Raw genomic sequence first — 16,933 nt, 5'->3', positions numbered from 1 at the left:
TAGTCAGAAGAGAAAAAGGTGGTTACATCCCACAGAACTATCCATATGTCCTTCTGGCATTTTCAGGTTTACAAAAAGGAATGCAACAGCTAATGTGCTAATGAATAAAATGGGCTGAACAATAGAATTGCAGAATGTTGACAAACGTAAATATCTAGAGAACCAACTAAAAATTGACTCGTGGCACAGACCTCTAAATGTCATGCCAAGAGTCCAATAGTTAAAGGGCTCGAGATGCTTATCTGTACACGTTAGGTCTTTAATACAGCCAATTTTCAACACACTTAGGAATCTCCTGTAATACACTAATCTTCAACTCTATGTTTTGAGATGGAACTCGCCATCTGTGAAAGTCATACACTGAAAAGTTGGTGCACATAAAGATACACCAGAGATTCTCTTTGTTCATTTTTTTTTTATATTTTGAAGATATTATGTGGTTCTGTTATTTGTTCTTTGTTCATTTCTTATATTTTAAAGATATTATTGGTCCTGTTATGGCTTGAGACCTGAACTATTATTGGAACACAAATTGTATAGATTTCCTCTGCCAAAGCCACACAGAGGAATGAGAACATAATTCAGATAATTTGAGAAACGTAAAGTTTCTGCAAGAGCCACATAGTGATCTTAATATTCTCTAGATTATGTCATTGAAGACCTGTGAGTAATAGTAGGAAACAGACATGAATACACATACAGATACACAAACACACATCCCTACATGCATTTGTGGTACAATAGATAGAGCAAAAAAACTTGGAATCATGAAGACCTGAATTCATATCCTTCCTCAGATATTCACTAGATCTGTGACCCTGGACAAATCACTTAAAATCTCCCAGCCTCAATTTCCTCCAGTATAAAATGAGAATAACAATAGCACTTACCTGACAGTGCTGTTTTGAGGTCCAAAAGAGATAAAATGGATAGCACTTTGCAAACACTAAAGTGCTATATGAATGCATGTACACACACACACATACACATATTCATTTAGAATCTTGGATTGTCTATAGGAAATTGGTTGGAGGAGAGAGGGCAGTGGAGAATGAAAGATAGAACCAATAAAACAACTAATTAGACATTATTTGTTTTCACAGCAATTAATGATTTGCTTGATTTCAACTTTTTTTTTTTAACCTGAGTACAGATATATTATTGATGGTCACTACAAAAACACAACAGATGGTGACAAGACTGGTACAGGGGACCATTAACTCTATAGAAATAATGCTCTAGAGAACAGCAATCAGTCAAATGACATCACAGTGGAGTTTCTCAGTGTTATACATGGGGTTGGTTTTTAATGAATTCACAACATTACTGTTAAAGGGTATTTGGTTGGGATAGCCTCACATGGAATATGAATGCAAAGACAAACAGAACAAAGACTCTTGTTCCTAATAGAATGATAAAGACTTCTTGAGAAAGATCACATAAATATGAAACTTACCCAGACTTTTTTTTTTGCCTTCTAACAAACCACCTTCTCACCCTGGAGAAGCATCTGCTTTGACTCCACTCTCCTGATTGGTTATTCCCTTGCCTTGAAGAGCCCTAACTTGGCATGTATACATATACATATATATATATATATAATACATACATGTGTATATGCATATGTGTGTATATACATATGTACACACACACATATATATTATATATATATATATATATATATATATATATATATAATGTTCCTTGAGGGAAAAGAATGTCTTGTTTAGTATTATTCATATTTCCAAAACTTAGCATAGTGACATAGAGTTAGTAAGCCCTTAATGAATGTTCTATCCACTTATCTTGTTATCTATCTCTAAACATCATTGTTTTCTATTGTTTTCAATCATGTCAGACTCTGTGATACCATTTGGGACTTTCTTGTCAATGATACTGGAATGGTTTGTCATTTCTTTCTCTTATTTTATAGGTGAGGAACTGAGGCAAACAGGGTCAAGTGACTTGCCCAAGGTCATACAGCTAGTAAATGTCTGTGGAGGGAATTTTGATTTTTGTAATAATCGATATAGTGTGTATAATGAATGTACTAATAGATTAAACTTTTCAGAATTGCCTTTTCCAGCTTCTGAGTCAGACTCACAATGCAGCTTGAACTGATCTATCAAACTTTGACAAGGCTCACAATCACTGGCATCTTTGTGCCTGCGTATCTTAAGTAAAACAAATCAAAGGCTGTGGAACTTGTACCCATCACCAAACTCTAGTGCTGTGACCCACCAAGTAATGACCCCAATGGACTTGAGCAATATTGTTCCCATAGGAATCCAGACTTGCTGTATTGCCTTCCATTTGTCATGGAAAACCACTCTGGCCCTGGGAATGATTGCTTGTAATTCACCTTCTCCACCCCCCTCCTTTCCTATTTGTGATTTATGTATATATGGAATTCTGATCAGGAGAATTCCTGATTTGCAAATCTGTTCCTCATAATGAAATTAATTAATTAAATGGCTCCCTGATTACTGGCAATTTTTCTCTGGCCTGCTGTTTCAATCATTCTCAGATTAGAGACTGGCTCAATAAAATCCTATTAACGTGTCTGATGCTGGATTTGAACTCAATTCCTCAGAACTTCAGGGCCACCAGGCTATCCACTGTGCCACCTGTCACCCTGAACACATTTTTTCTCTGCTTTTAAGACAAAGACTCATTTGAGGGATTGACCAAGAGCAAAATAATATTCTACCCTACATAGAATATTGTAAAAATGTTTAATTCATCATGTTTTTCTTTCTTGACAAGGATTGGAAACTGTCACCATCTCCCTGACTCTTTACTGCTACTATGGGCTCTATAACATTCATTCTTTCTAGTCACTTATTGAAATGTGCCAAAAGGAGAGGCAGAGAAAAGATGGCAGAGCAAAGGCAGGGACTTACCTGAGTTATTTCCCAAATCCCTCCAAATACTTTTAAATAATGACTCTAAACAAATTCTAAAGTCACAGAACCCAAAAAATACCAAGTGAAACAATTTTCCAGCCCAAGACAACTTGGAAGGTTAGCAAGAAAGGTCTGTTGCACCAGGGTGAGAGAGGAGTGCAATCCAGCACAGGATTTCCCCAGAAAATGAGGAGCAGGCTTAGGAGCCATTGAATCAGCAGCAGCAGCAATTGCTTCCAGGGTTCATAAAGCCCAGATAGTAAGGGGGTTGGTCAACTGGTCAGAAGGAGATTATAGGGGTCTCTTTGCTAATACTGAGGCAGGACTCTGTTGTTTTACCCACTTTCAGATCCAGATCAGAGTTTTGGGTAGCCAGTCTCAGGGCACAGAAAAGCACTAGCACACCAAAGCTTGTGGCCACAGTAGAGGGGGACTCTCTTTATAATTCCATGTCAGAAAAGAATACTTGTGGTCACTCACAGACCAGAGCACAGGCCAGGAGAGGAGTAAACACCTCTTCTTAGATCATACCACCTTGGAAGAACTGAAAACTTAGAGGTCCCTAGATACTTACCTCTGAAAATAGATGCATTAAACCCCTGAAGCTTGGGACAGTGTGCACTCCACCTTGGAAGCAGAGCCTTGATTAGCAAGAAGTTAAAAATCAAGTAATAAACTGGGAAAATGAGCAAACAACAGAAAAAAAATGTGACCATTGATAGTTACATTGAAAGGTGACAAAGAAGATCAAACACACATTCAGAAGAAGATGAAGTCAAAGCTCCTACATCCAAAGCCTCCAAGAAAAATATGAATTTGTTCCAGGCCATGGAAAAGCTCAAAAGGGATTTTTAAAATCAAATAAGAGAGGTAGAGGAAAATTGGGAAGATAAAAGAGAGTGATGCAATAAAATCATGAAAAACGAGTCAACAGCTTGGTAAAGGAGACATAAAAAGTTGAGGAAAATAATACTTTAAAAAGCAGACTAGGCCAAATAGTAAAAGAGGTACTAAAAACCAATGAGGAGAAGAATACTTTAAAAAGCAGAATGGGACAAATGGAAAAAAGAGGCACAAAAATTCACAGAAGAAAAAAATTCAATAAAAAGTAGAATTGGACAAATGGAAACGGAGGTACAAAAGATACACTGAAGAAATTAATTCATTAATAATTAGGATGAATCATATGGAAATTAATAACCTTTTGAGAAATAAAAAATAATAAAATAAAACCAAAAGAATGAAAAAATACAAGATAATGTGAAATATTTCACTGGGAAAAAAAAACTGATCAGTAAAATGGACTTTTGACAGATAATTTAAAGATTATTTGACTTCCTGAAAGTTATGATAAAAAGGAATAGTCTAGACATCATCTTTCAAGAAATTATCAAGGAAAACTGCCCTGATATTCTAGAACCAGAGGGTAAAATAGAAATTGGAAAAATCCACAGATCACCTCAGGAAAGATATTCCAAAATGAAAACTGCCAGCAATCATATAACCAAATTCAGAGCTCCAAGTTCAAGGAGAAAATAGTGCAAGCAGCCAGAAAGAAACAATTTGAGTATCGTGGAGAGACAGTTGGGATGACACAAGTTTTAGCAGTTTCTACATTAGAGGATCAGAAGGCTAGGAAGGTGATACTCTAGAGGGCTAAGGAGCTAGGATTAGAACCAAGAATTGCCTCCCCAGCAAAACTGAGTATAATCTTTTGGGGTGGGGGGGATGGACATTTAATGAAATAGAAGACTTTAAAGCAACCTTTACAAAAAGGTTAGAATTTAAGAGAAAATTTGACTTTCAAATACAAGACTCAAGAGAAGCATTAAAAAGTAAACAAGATAGGGAAATCATAAGGGACTTTATAAGATTAAGCTGTTTACATTCCTACATGGGAAGATGATACTTATAACTCACATTATTTCATTATTTTCATTTTTTCATTATTAGGGCAGTTAGAAGGAGTATATATCGACAGAAGGCACAGGTGTGAGTTGAATATAAAGGGATAATATCTAAAAAATAATATTAAGGGGTAAGAGAGGAATGTACTGGGAGAAAAGATAAGAGAGAGAATGGGGTAAATTATCTCATATGAAGAGGCAAAAATATTTTGCAGTGGATGGGAACAGAGGAAAGCTGAGAGAGAGTGAGGGAACTTTACTCTCATCAGAATTGGCTCAAGGAGGGAATAACATACACATTAACTTGGGTATAGAACTCTATCTTACCCTACAAGAAAGTAGGATATGCATGGGATGAGAGAAGGGAGAGGTGATAGAAGGGAGAGCAGATTTAAGGAGTCAGAATCTAAGCACTTTTGAAGAAGGACAGGGTTAAAGGAGATAGAAAATAGAATAATTATGGTGAGAAGTAATAGGATGGATGGAAATACAGTTACCAACAGTAACTGTGAAAAAAAATTGAAGCAAGTTTCTCTGATGAAGGCCACATTTCATCTTAGGAATATAAATTTGTCAGATAGGTAGAGAATGGCCCAGAAAAGGGAAATAAAAAAGCAGGTAGACTAGGAGGTTATTGCAATACTACAGGTGAGTGGCAATGAGGGATTGAACTAGCACAGAACCTATGGTAGTAAAGAAAAAAGAAAAAAAAAATGTGAGAGGTATGGAGGTAGAGTAGATAATATCTGACAACTGGTTGAATTTGGGATTGGCAGGTGGATTAGAGGGAAGGTGGAAACAAGGATGACTCCAACCTTATCAACCTGTATTATTGGAATGATGGTGGTACCATCAATTGAAATTGGGAAGTTTAGAGGAAGTATGGGCTTGGGGTAAAAAATAATACATTCCATTTTGGACATGTTTTGTTTGAGATGCATATAGGATATATATGTGGAAATATCAAGTCAGCAGTTGGTAATATTAGATTGGAGTTTTGGAAAAATACATGGAATTCAAGGCTTGCTGTGATCCCACCAAGTTAAAGTATTCTTTTTTTTCGGTATTTTATTTTTTTCTTTATTTACATGTAAAAACAATTTTTTAACATTCATTTTTAAAACTTTGAGTTCCAAATTATCTCTTTCCCTCCCTCCCTGCAACCCCCTCATTGAGAAGGCAAGCAATTTGATATAGGTTATACATGTTTAGTCATTCAAAACATATCCATAATAGTCATTCTTGTGAAAGAAAACATAGACAAAAATAACTCAAGAAAAACACCTTTTCTGTGGATGGATAGCATTTTTCATCATAAGTCTTTCAGAGTTGTCTTGGATCATTGCATTGCTGAGAATAGCTAAAACATTCACCCTTTATCACCTTCCAATATTGCTCTTACTTTGTACCCAGTACATTTCGCTTTGCATCACCCCATGCAAGTCTTTCCAGGTTTTTCTGAGAGCATCTGGCTCACCATTTCTTATAACACAATAGTATTCCATCATAATTACATGCCAAAATCTGTTCAGTCATTCCCCAACTTATGGGCATTCCCTCAATTTCTAATTCTTTGTCTCCAGAGAAGAGTTGCACTAAATATTTTTGTGCATATAGGTCCCTTTCATTTTTTTTTAACTGTTTTGGAATACAGACCTAGTAGTGGTGCTACTAGATCAAAGGGTATGCATGGTTTTATAGCCCTTTGGGCATAGTTCCAAATTCATCTACAGAATGGTTGAATCAGTTCACAACTCCACCAACAATGCATTAATGTGTCATTTTCTACATGTCCTCTCCAACATTTGTCATTTACCTTTTCTATCCTGTTAGCCAATCTATTAGGTATGGGGTAGTACTGCAGAATTGATTTAATTTTCATTTCTCAATTAATAGTGAGAGTATTTTTTCATATAGTTGTAGATAGTTTTAATTACTTCATTTGAAAACTGTTAATATCTTTTGATCATTTATCTATTAGGGAATGGCTTTTAATTTTATAAACTTGAATCAGTTCTCCATATATTTGGGAAATCAGAGAAACTTGCTTAGACTTTTTTCACAGTCACTATTAGTAACTGTATTTCCCTCCTTCCTATCCCCCCCATTTATTCTATTCTCTCTCTCCTTTTACCCTATTCCTCCTCAAAACAATTTTTCTTCTGACTACCTTCTCCTCCAATCTTCCCTCCCTTCTATCACCCTCCCTTCTCTTACCCCCTTCCCCTCCTACTTTTCTAATGGGTAAGATAGATTTCTATACCCAATTGAGTGTGTATGTTATTCCTTCCTTGATCCAATTCTGATAAAAGTAAGGTTCACTCACTCTTCATCTCCCCTTTATTCCCCTTCACTGTAAAAGTTTTTTTTTTGGTCCTTTTATATGAGATGATTTACCCCATTCTATCTCTCCCTTATCTTTTCTCCCAGTACATTCTTCTCTCAACCGTTAATACTATTTTTTTAGACATCATCCCTTCATATTCAACTCACACCTGTGCCCTCCATCTATATATGCTCCTTCTAACTACCCTAAAAATGAGAAAGTTCTTATGAGTTACAAATATCATCTTCCCATGTGGGAATATAAACAGTTAAACCTTATTAAGTCCCATGTGATTTCCATTTTCTATTTACTTTTTTATGCTTGTCTTGAGTCTTGTATTTGAAAGTCAAATTTTCTATTCAGCTCTGGTCTTTTTATAAAGATTGCTTTAAAGTCTTCTATTTCATTGAATGTCTATTTTTCTCCTGAAGGATTATATTCAGTTCTGCTGGGTAGGTGATTCTTGGTTGTAATCCTAGCTCCTTAGCCCTCTAGAATATCATATTCCAAGCCCTCTAATCCTTTAATATAGAAGCTGCTAAATTTTATGTTATCCCAATTGTGGCTCCATGATACTTCAATTGTTTCTTTCAGGCTGTTTGTAATATTTTATTCTTGACCTTGGAGCTCTGGAATTTGGCTATACAATTCTTGGCAGTTTTCATTTTGGAATGTCTTTAATGAGGTGATCTGTGGATTCTTCCGATTTCTATTTTACCCTCTGGTTCTAGAATATCAGGGCAGTTTTCCTTGATAATTTCTTGAAAGATGTTGTCTAGGCATTTTTTTTTTATCTTGGCTTTCAGGAAGTCCAATAATTTTTAAATTTTCTCTTTTGTATCTGTTTTCCAAGTCAGACTTCTTTCTGATAGGATATTTCACATTGTCTTCTATTTTTTCATTCTTTTGATTTTCTTTTATTGTTTCTTGATTTCTTATAAAGTCATTAGCTTCCATTTGATCCATTCCAATTTTTAAGAAATTAATTTCTTCAGTGAGCTTTTGTACCTCCTTTTTGGTCAATTCTGCTTTTTCAGGGATTCTTCTCCTCATTGGCTTTTTTGGGTCTCTTTTACCATTTGACCTAGTCTGTTTTTTAAGGTGTTATTTTCTTCAGTATTTTTTGTATCTCCTTTAGCAAGCTGTTGACTTGTTTTTCTTGATTTTCCTGCATGTAAAAATGCTTTAACCCACTACTGATTGGGGAAATGCAAGTTAAAATAATTCTGAAGTAATTCCTCATACCCATTAGATTGGCTAATAGGACATAAAAGGAAAATGGCAAATGGTTGAGGGGATATAAGAAAAAAATGAGATATTAATTATGCATTGTTGATAGAGTTATGAACTCATTCAGCAATTTTGTAGAGCAATTTGGAACTATATCCAAAGGGCTATAAAACCATGCATACCCTTTGACGTAGCAATACCACTACTACATCTACATTCCAAAAGAAATTTTTAAAAAATGGAAAGGACCTTTATGTACAAAAATTATTTATAGCAGCTCTTTTCTGGTGGTAAAGTATTGAAAATTGAGGTGATGCCCATTAATTGGGGAAGGGGTGAACAAATTTTCACATGTGATTAGGATGGAATACTATTGTGCTTTAAGAAATGATGATCCAGATGCTCCCAGAAAAAAACCTGGAAAGACATATATGGTGTGATGCAAAGTAACATGTATTGTGTACAAAGTACCAACAATATTTTAAGATGACAAGCTGTGACTGACTTAGCTATTCCTCAGTAATACAATGATTCAAGACAATTCTACATGACTTATGATGAACAATGCTATCCACACCCAGAGAAAGTAAGAAAGTACTGATGGTTTCTGATTACAGATTGAAGCATACTTTTTTAGTTTTTTTTTTATCTTGATTTTTTTTTGGTCTAAGTTTTACAACATGACTATTTTGGAAATATTTTGCATGACTACACATGTATAACTTATATCAAATTGCTTGACTTATCAATGAGGGGGTTTGTGAGGGAGGAAAAAAGAAAATCAAGAACCCACAATTTTAAAAATGAATGCAAAACATTGTTTTTACATATAACTGGGTAATATAAAATACTAAAAAGAAAAAAGTAATATATGAAAAGATCCTTACTGTCCTAAACTATCACTGATCTTGATAAACCAAAGAAAGTAAACTATGAATTTAAAGAAATCTACTTGTTTCAAAATAGGTATGTAAATCTTGAAGAGTTATATTTTATATTATTTCAGGTGATATGGTAATTATTTTCTTATTTTGACACAAACCTGTTGTTAACTTTCATTTTTCTGTGCTCAATGTTTATTTCCTATGATATTCAGTATGGCAATGGTCACAATTAATGATGATCTTATTTAGATTTTCAATGACAAAGTTATTCTTCCAATAGAGACTACTATTTATCAAATGCACTAGATAGATAATTTGCTATAAAAGTGTGTTAGTCAGAGAATACACAGTGCATGTGAATAACAGTGAAGAATTGAAAACTAGTACTGGCAAATGGCATGAAATTAGTTGTGTTCTGAAGTGTTTTTGAATTTATATGTAAACATAAATTGAAAAATTGGACACTATCCATTCATTACCCATAGCTAATACACATATGCATTTATTTGTGGACATTCTAATTGAATATAATGAATTTTATTTTTGTTATTTGCATTATCAAAATTAAAACTCCTCCCCAAATCAGCTCACCATCCATAATGTCTGTTTTTTTTTTTCCTTTGAAGAGTTCAAAGTAAAATAACAAATGTATCTGTATTTGTCAATGGTTTGTGTTAAAAAACTATATTCAGTCACGGTTTTTATAAGCATGGAACCATATGTATTTGTTTTTTACTCTGTTAATTGGCCACAAATGCACAATTTCAATTTTCTCTCCTTTTGGACATTTTTGAAATGTTTTCTAACTTTGACATACCAGATCCTCTTTGTTTGTTTGTTTTTTTATTATTGATTTTCCTTCTTTCTCTGACTAATGGACAAATTTCTCACGGTTCAATCTTTAACCATGTGACTTTCCCTATACTTGGGAATCTCATCTGTTCTTCTAGTTGCAGCAAATACGTCTAAGGAAATAATCTTAAATCTACAAATTTAGCCTTAACCTTGCTCATGTCAGCCAAGGAAAGCACTAAAAACTCTCAGATCCTCAGGCTAAAGATATCAGTTAGAGATGTAGTTTGCTCTCTTCATTGGTAAAGGGGTTCTCATAATGAAAAAAATCACAATACCTTGAAGTATTGACTCTCACATATAACATTCAAAATGCCTTTCTCCTTTCCCTTTCACATATAGACTTAATGATGTCTTTTTTTCTTTTTGATACATCATCCAAATAAATCATAATTAGTATTATGGCAGAGACTACATTGTATACAATATATGTCATCCTTTATGTTACCTGTAATTTTGATTTTTATGACACCATGACTTCAATATCCGCAACCATATAACATCAAGAGGTGAATATTCATGCTAAAATATGTATTTGAGGCATGGGACAGTATAGTAGCAATAAAATAACTTCATAATTTCACAAATGTGACCTATATCTACTTCTAGAGCAATTATTAAACCTTTGACAGCTAAATGTTACAGAAAATAGACTGTGAGATGTGAAGTCAGGAAGACCTGAGTTCAAATTAGGACTCAACTACTTACTAGCTCTCTGACCATGGGCAAGTTACTTAATCTCTCCCAGCCTCAGTTTCCTCATCCGTAAAATGAGGATGTATATACAGGGCTATTGCGAGGATCAAATGAAGCTGCATATGTAAAATGGTTTTTAACCTTTAAGTACTATACAAATGTACTTCTCATTATTATTTATTATTGCTACTGAGCATTTATTATATGTTAGGCACTGTGCTAATAAATATGGACAAAAAAGATCCACACCTTCAAGATGTTTATATTCTAATAAGGGAAGACAATATACAAAAGAGAGCTTGAAAAATAGAGTTACTGTGGCATTCAAAGTAATATCATGTGGAGATGGCCAAGAAGTGATGTGGAGGCCTGGTTTTAGAGAAGATAAGGTGCAAATTCACTTATCAGAGTTTGGCATCTGTGGGGCAGAGACAAAGGTTCTAGTCTGAGGTTGAAGAGGATGATGACTAATCTACTCTTCCATTCTATTCCTGTCCAAATGGTGATTTGAGACAGGAAGCCCTGAGTTCAAATGCTATATACTTATTATCTTAGGAAAGGTATTTATCTACTATAAGTCTAAGTAGACTCCCTAGGACTCATCTCCTAAGTCATAGAAATTCTCAGTATGTTTCACTAAAGGGACTTTCCATAAAAGGGCTTCTCCACATTGACAAAACCCTAGTTCTATAATATATTCTCCTACATGTGTGTGTATACATGCATATATTATATACAAACACCTATATCTTGATATTTGTTGATAAAGATACCGACACACATTTATATGAAAGACATATAATATACAACATAATACTACAAGAAGGAAATGTACTAATATTTTATGATATATCATATGCATTTTAATATGTATATTCCATATAACATACATGTACATATGCTTTATATATACATGTTTATATGTATATATATGTAAATTGTTAGGGCACTGGGTGGTGCAGTAGACAGAATGCTATGCCTTGTGTCAGGAAGACATGAGTTCTAATCTAGCCTCAGACATTTAATAGATATGTGACCTTGACCCTGGATAAGTCACTTAGCCTTTGTCTTCCTCAAATTCCTCATATGTAAAATGGGGATAATAATAGCACCTACCTCCCAGAGTTTTTGCGAGGTTCAAATAAGATAGTAATTGGAAAGTACTTAGCACAGTGTTTGGAACATAGTGAGTGCTATATAAATGTTAGCTATTTATTGTTGTTGTTGTTGTTGTTATTCAAAGGCATCCCAAAAGGCTTAGTGCCATTTCAATAGTCTAAAACAACACTAAGTTTTTCAGGACACCCTATATTCAGATATATAATGTATATCACAGATTTTGATAGATATCACATATAGACATATGTCTATAGATATAATATAGATTTAGACATAAAATGATATAGTTGTAAATATAAATAAATATAACATTGTTAGACTCTCTTATTGTTTTCAAAGCTCAGTTCAAATGCTACCTAGGAGAACATTCCTGATTCCATCAGGGGCTAGTTCCTCCCTCCTGCTAATTCTTTCTTTCTACTTGTTTTATATATACTTGTAGTAGAGCATATATCCACTCTGTGCTCACTCTCCTGACTTTGACACTTTGAGTCCCAGAACACAGCTACTGTTCTATCTCTCTCATGATTCTAAGGGCACCTCTGAAGTATTGCGGGGTTTTCTAATGCAAATAAATACTTTCAGGTCCCCATCTGAAACATTTTTTTCCAATAGTGACTGCTTGTTATTACTGGCACAATATCATATAATGAATGATTAGATTACTAATATAAATTTCTACCAGTTGATATTTCCTCAATAATATTGATAACCAATTGACATCAATTAGATTTTTCTTAAAAGGAAATTTACTGAGAAGATATGGCAAGAACTGAAGTACAACTTTCCCCAGCTTCCAAACAAGGTACACTATCCCCTCTATACCCTAGTCCTTAGGAAGAATTCCTTTCTCATTATGGCAGAATCTATGGATGAGTTGATCTCTTGCTTGCAGGGGATCCCTAAGTCTCAATCATTATGACCAACTCTGCTATGAACTTCTGTCTCTGAGCCCCTTCTGATTCTTCTGATATTTTAAAGTTCACAAGATGATTCCACCTTTGATGTTTACCTAGGATCAGGGAACAATAAGCACAATAGAAACAGGCAAAATAAAGGCATCATATATTTGAGGCGATATGGTGGCCAGGAAGGGGAGGGAAAGAAGGTAGCAGCAGTGCCTGCTAGCTCTCTCCCCACCTTAAAGCCTGCAGTAATTCTTGCCTCAATTGCCTCCAGGGAAGAGATAGAGCTTTCTTTCATCCTTGGCTTTTGTATACACATTCATTCCTGACTCAGAAGCCAATTAAAAGGCTGTTCATCAAGTGACAGTTAACTGAGAGGAAACAGTCACTAAATATTTGTGCATGCCCTGAATTGGGGTAGGGCATCTCCACCGTTATTGCCTATAAACAGATTTATGAAGTATCCCCAAGAATTACTTCCAGGATACATCATACTACACATGTTCTAAAGATAGCCTCATTGGCCAGCCACTTTATTACTCTTGTAAAAATACATTTTATCTCTCATGATAAAAGGAGGGAAAAGTTCTCATTTTTGTCTTTCTATCCCCAGTACCTTAATGACCAGTACACAGTTGACATTTAATAAATCTATTATTAAGTTAACAATAAATATAAACTGGCTTTTCCAGACCATTGTTTCAGGAAAAGCCCAGACTTTATTTGATTTGCTTTATTTCACTCCTGAATCTCTGGTCTTCTTCCCATAGTTTTGACAGTCACCTTACCCTTGTGTGGCTTTCCTGTATCTTCAAGTTCTGAAATCATAAACTATGATCAATCAGTTCTGCTATCATTCTTGGATATCAGAACACTCCCCTAAGATCACACTCATTATCTTTGTAGCTTTCTAGACCAAAGTAAATGTCTGACCACTCTCTTTGGGTGTTTTCCTTTCCATTAAAGTAAATGCTCCTTGAAGGGGTGCTTTTTGTATTTTATTCTTATTTGTATCAACAGCAGAAAGTATTTGGCATATAGTATCTGTGTAATAAGGGTTGCCACATAGTGCAATGGATAGAGCACCTGCCCCAGTGCCCCAAAAGCATTCATTAAGTTCCTTCTACATGTGAAGAATACACCATGTGCCCAATGTCAGAAGGACTTCAGTTGAAACCCAGTCTCAGATACTTCCTAGCTGTGTGACAATGAAGAAGTCACTAAAACCCTGTTTGCCTCAATTTTCTCATCTGTAAAATGGTCTGGAGAAGGAAATGGCAAACCACTGTAGTACTTTTGCCAGAAAACCCCAAAAAGAGTCATAAAGAATCAGACATGACTGAAAAACAACAGAACGCACACCTGCTTAACAAATTCCTTTTCTTTCATTGAATACTCCATTCTCTTCCCATCTGTATATAAATATATATATATATATATATATATATATTTATCTATTTATATTATTGATACCTGTGTTTGTGTGTATGTTCTATGCACTTAATTCAAACAGCTGTACCCAAATGTATGATTTCTTCTGGGCACATCAAGGTAAGGCAATTTACACATAGTCACACAGTTAGTAAGTATCAAAGATGGTAACATGAGTCACAGTTTACTTATTCCAAAAATATTACTTTCCCCTCCATACCACATTACTTGCCTTCTCCATCCCAACCTCCTCTCTTATATGGCAAAATTGCCGAATTGCATATTTTAATATCAGCAATATATATTCTTTACTTAATTTCCTCCTCATGGATATCTGAGTCACTTTTAGGAAATGAATCTGCTAATATTTCTCATCTTCCTTTTACCTTATAAAGCTTCAACCAAATTTGTACACTGGTACCTCATTGTAACCTGGAGATGACTCTTGAAGGTTCTAACAGCCAAGCATAAGGCAAGGCATAACTTCAGGCATGGTTGTTGTGGGAGATTTTATTTGTGGCTTCAGGATAGACCAGATCAGTATTAATAAGTTTTTCCATGACATAATGAATTTGAGGGCCACAATTCAAGATATTCCATATCAGTGGAATAAATGCCCATATCAATGAGATCTCAGATCTTTGAAATTATGGCATAGATTTTATACTTTTAAAATGAAGCTATAGATTAGCTACCACCTTACATTCCACTTGCAACAAGGAATAACTTTATACTAATGTTAATTGTGATTTTAATTACTTTAATTAATTTCTTTAGTTCACTTGCATAATCAAATCCTTAAAAGAAAACAAAACAACTTATGTTTATTTAGAGTCTCTTCAGTTGAGAACCTGATGATCTCTCAACAGACCAAGAACAAAGGGATTTATTTCCTAAGAGCCAATTTTAAAGATACTAGTCACATTGAAACACAACCTGAAGCAATAAAACGTGGTCATTGATTGTTGTGAAGTGACAGTGGTAGACAGGCACCACTGACATACAGCAGCCAGACATGTCGTTAGCTTAAAAAAACATCCAGGTTGTGAAGGATAGAAAAAAAGCATTGAGGTACTAAAGGAGAGAGTCAGACTTTCAAATAGACAAATCCTGTAAGTAGAGGACACAGCAGGCAATCTTTATCTATTTTCAACACTTGGGGAACAGTAATTGTTCGTTCGTGTTTCATACACACTACTCATTAATAGCTTTAGTTTTAAAGAACTTGTCATGACTTTGGACTCTTGCATGATCCACAGTCCTTTGTATTTAAGGAGTAATGCTAATAATAAATACTTTGAATTGTACTTTTCTGTCAAGTGATAGCTAATTTAACAATTTCCTTCCCAGCTCCACTCCTAACTGTCCAGAATTGTCCACTCTTCCCAGAAGCGTCTCACACTGGAAGATGGCTCTTCCACTCTAGTCTTCTCACCCTCGAAGATCCTCCCACTCTGGCAATCCTCCCTCCTCTAATTAGTCAATAACAGCCATTCATCAAGTTCCTTCTACATGTGAAGAATACACCATGTGCCAAGCAATTTCCTGGTAATACAAATACAAGCAAAAAGAAAGACAGTTCCTCCCCTCAAGGAGCTTTCAATCTAATGGGAGAAGACAAGATACAAAAGGAAGTTGAAAAGGGCAAGGATTGTTATCAGATGGTACCTAGTGTTGGGGTGGGATATGATGTTTGTGGAGCTGAAATCACACAGGGAAACTGGAGAGAAATAAAGAGTTAACTGGAAAATTCTCAGACCTTTACAAAGAGAGGTGTTGGTAATTATTTTTGTTTGTTTGTTTGTTTTTGCATTGCCCTCCAGCTCTCCAAACAAAAGGGAAGGGCAACAGAATATAGAGAGGAAGTATTAATTATCAAAGGTGAAGCAATCTCTGTGATGAGACTTGATTGATGAATTTCACCCAGAACTTCTATTTTGAGGAAGTTCCCAAGCCATCCACACTCATTCAATCACAGTTCTCCTGGTTCTACTCCTGATTCTTTAGAATTCTCCACTATGTTTCCACATGAGTATCTTTTACCCACTCCATACCACCCACTTTTTAGCTCCCTTTTATTTCTTGTCTTCCACCTTTAGAAGGCAAGCTCCTTGAGGGCACAGACTATCTTTTTTTTTTTGCTTGTATTTGTATTACCAGCAAATTGTCCAGCACATAGAATGTACTTGATGAATGCCATCTATTTCTCTGTCTCTACCTCTCTGTGTCCATCCATCCATCCATCTAACTAGATAGGTAGTGATCCATCTATCTATATTGATTTACAAAATGCCCACCTTTCTTGTTAGTTTTCTCTCTAATTTTATTTTACTCCTTTGGCATATCTGGAGAATGCACTGATCAAGACAATAATAAATCTCCCATTGTGGACTATACTATCACATAGCTTTGTGATTTTTAGAAGTGTATCTTTGGTAATAGCCCTACAAGGGCACTTTATTCTTCTGGCCTTCCAAATGATGGCACTCTCAATTTAAAGCTAAATTTTGAGCACAGGCCAAATGGACACTACTTATTTTAAGGAAAAGATGCTAACTATGGAGAGTCTATTTCTATTTATGGTACCAAGACTTTGGCTATGTGGGCATAGTGTGGGAGTAATCTGGATCATATTTCTTCTTTATCTCTTAGCTGGTGGGGTGGGGAGGGAGGGTGA

Source organism: Vombatus ursinus, unplaced genomic scaffold (genome assembly GCF_900497805.2).
Source record: "Vombatus ursinus unplaced genomic scaffold, bare-nosed wombat genome assembly UNPS02014821.1, whole genome shotgun sequence".
NCBI lineage: Eukaryota > Metazoa > Chordata > Mammalia > Diprotodontia > Vombatidae > Vombatus > Vombatus ursinus.
The sequence above is the reverse complement of the archived record's forward strand: the minus strand, read 5'-3'. Positions refer to the sequence as shown.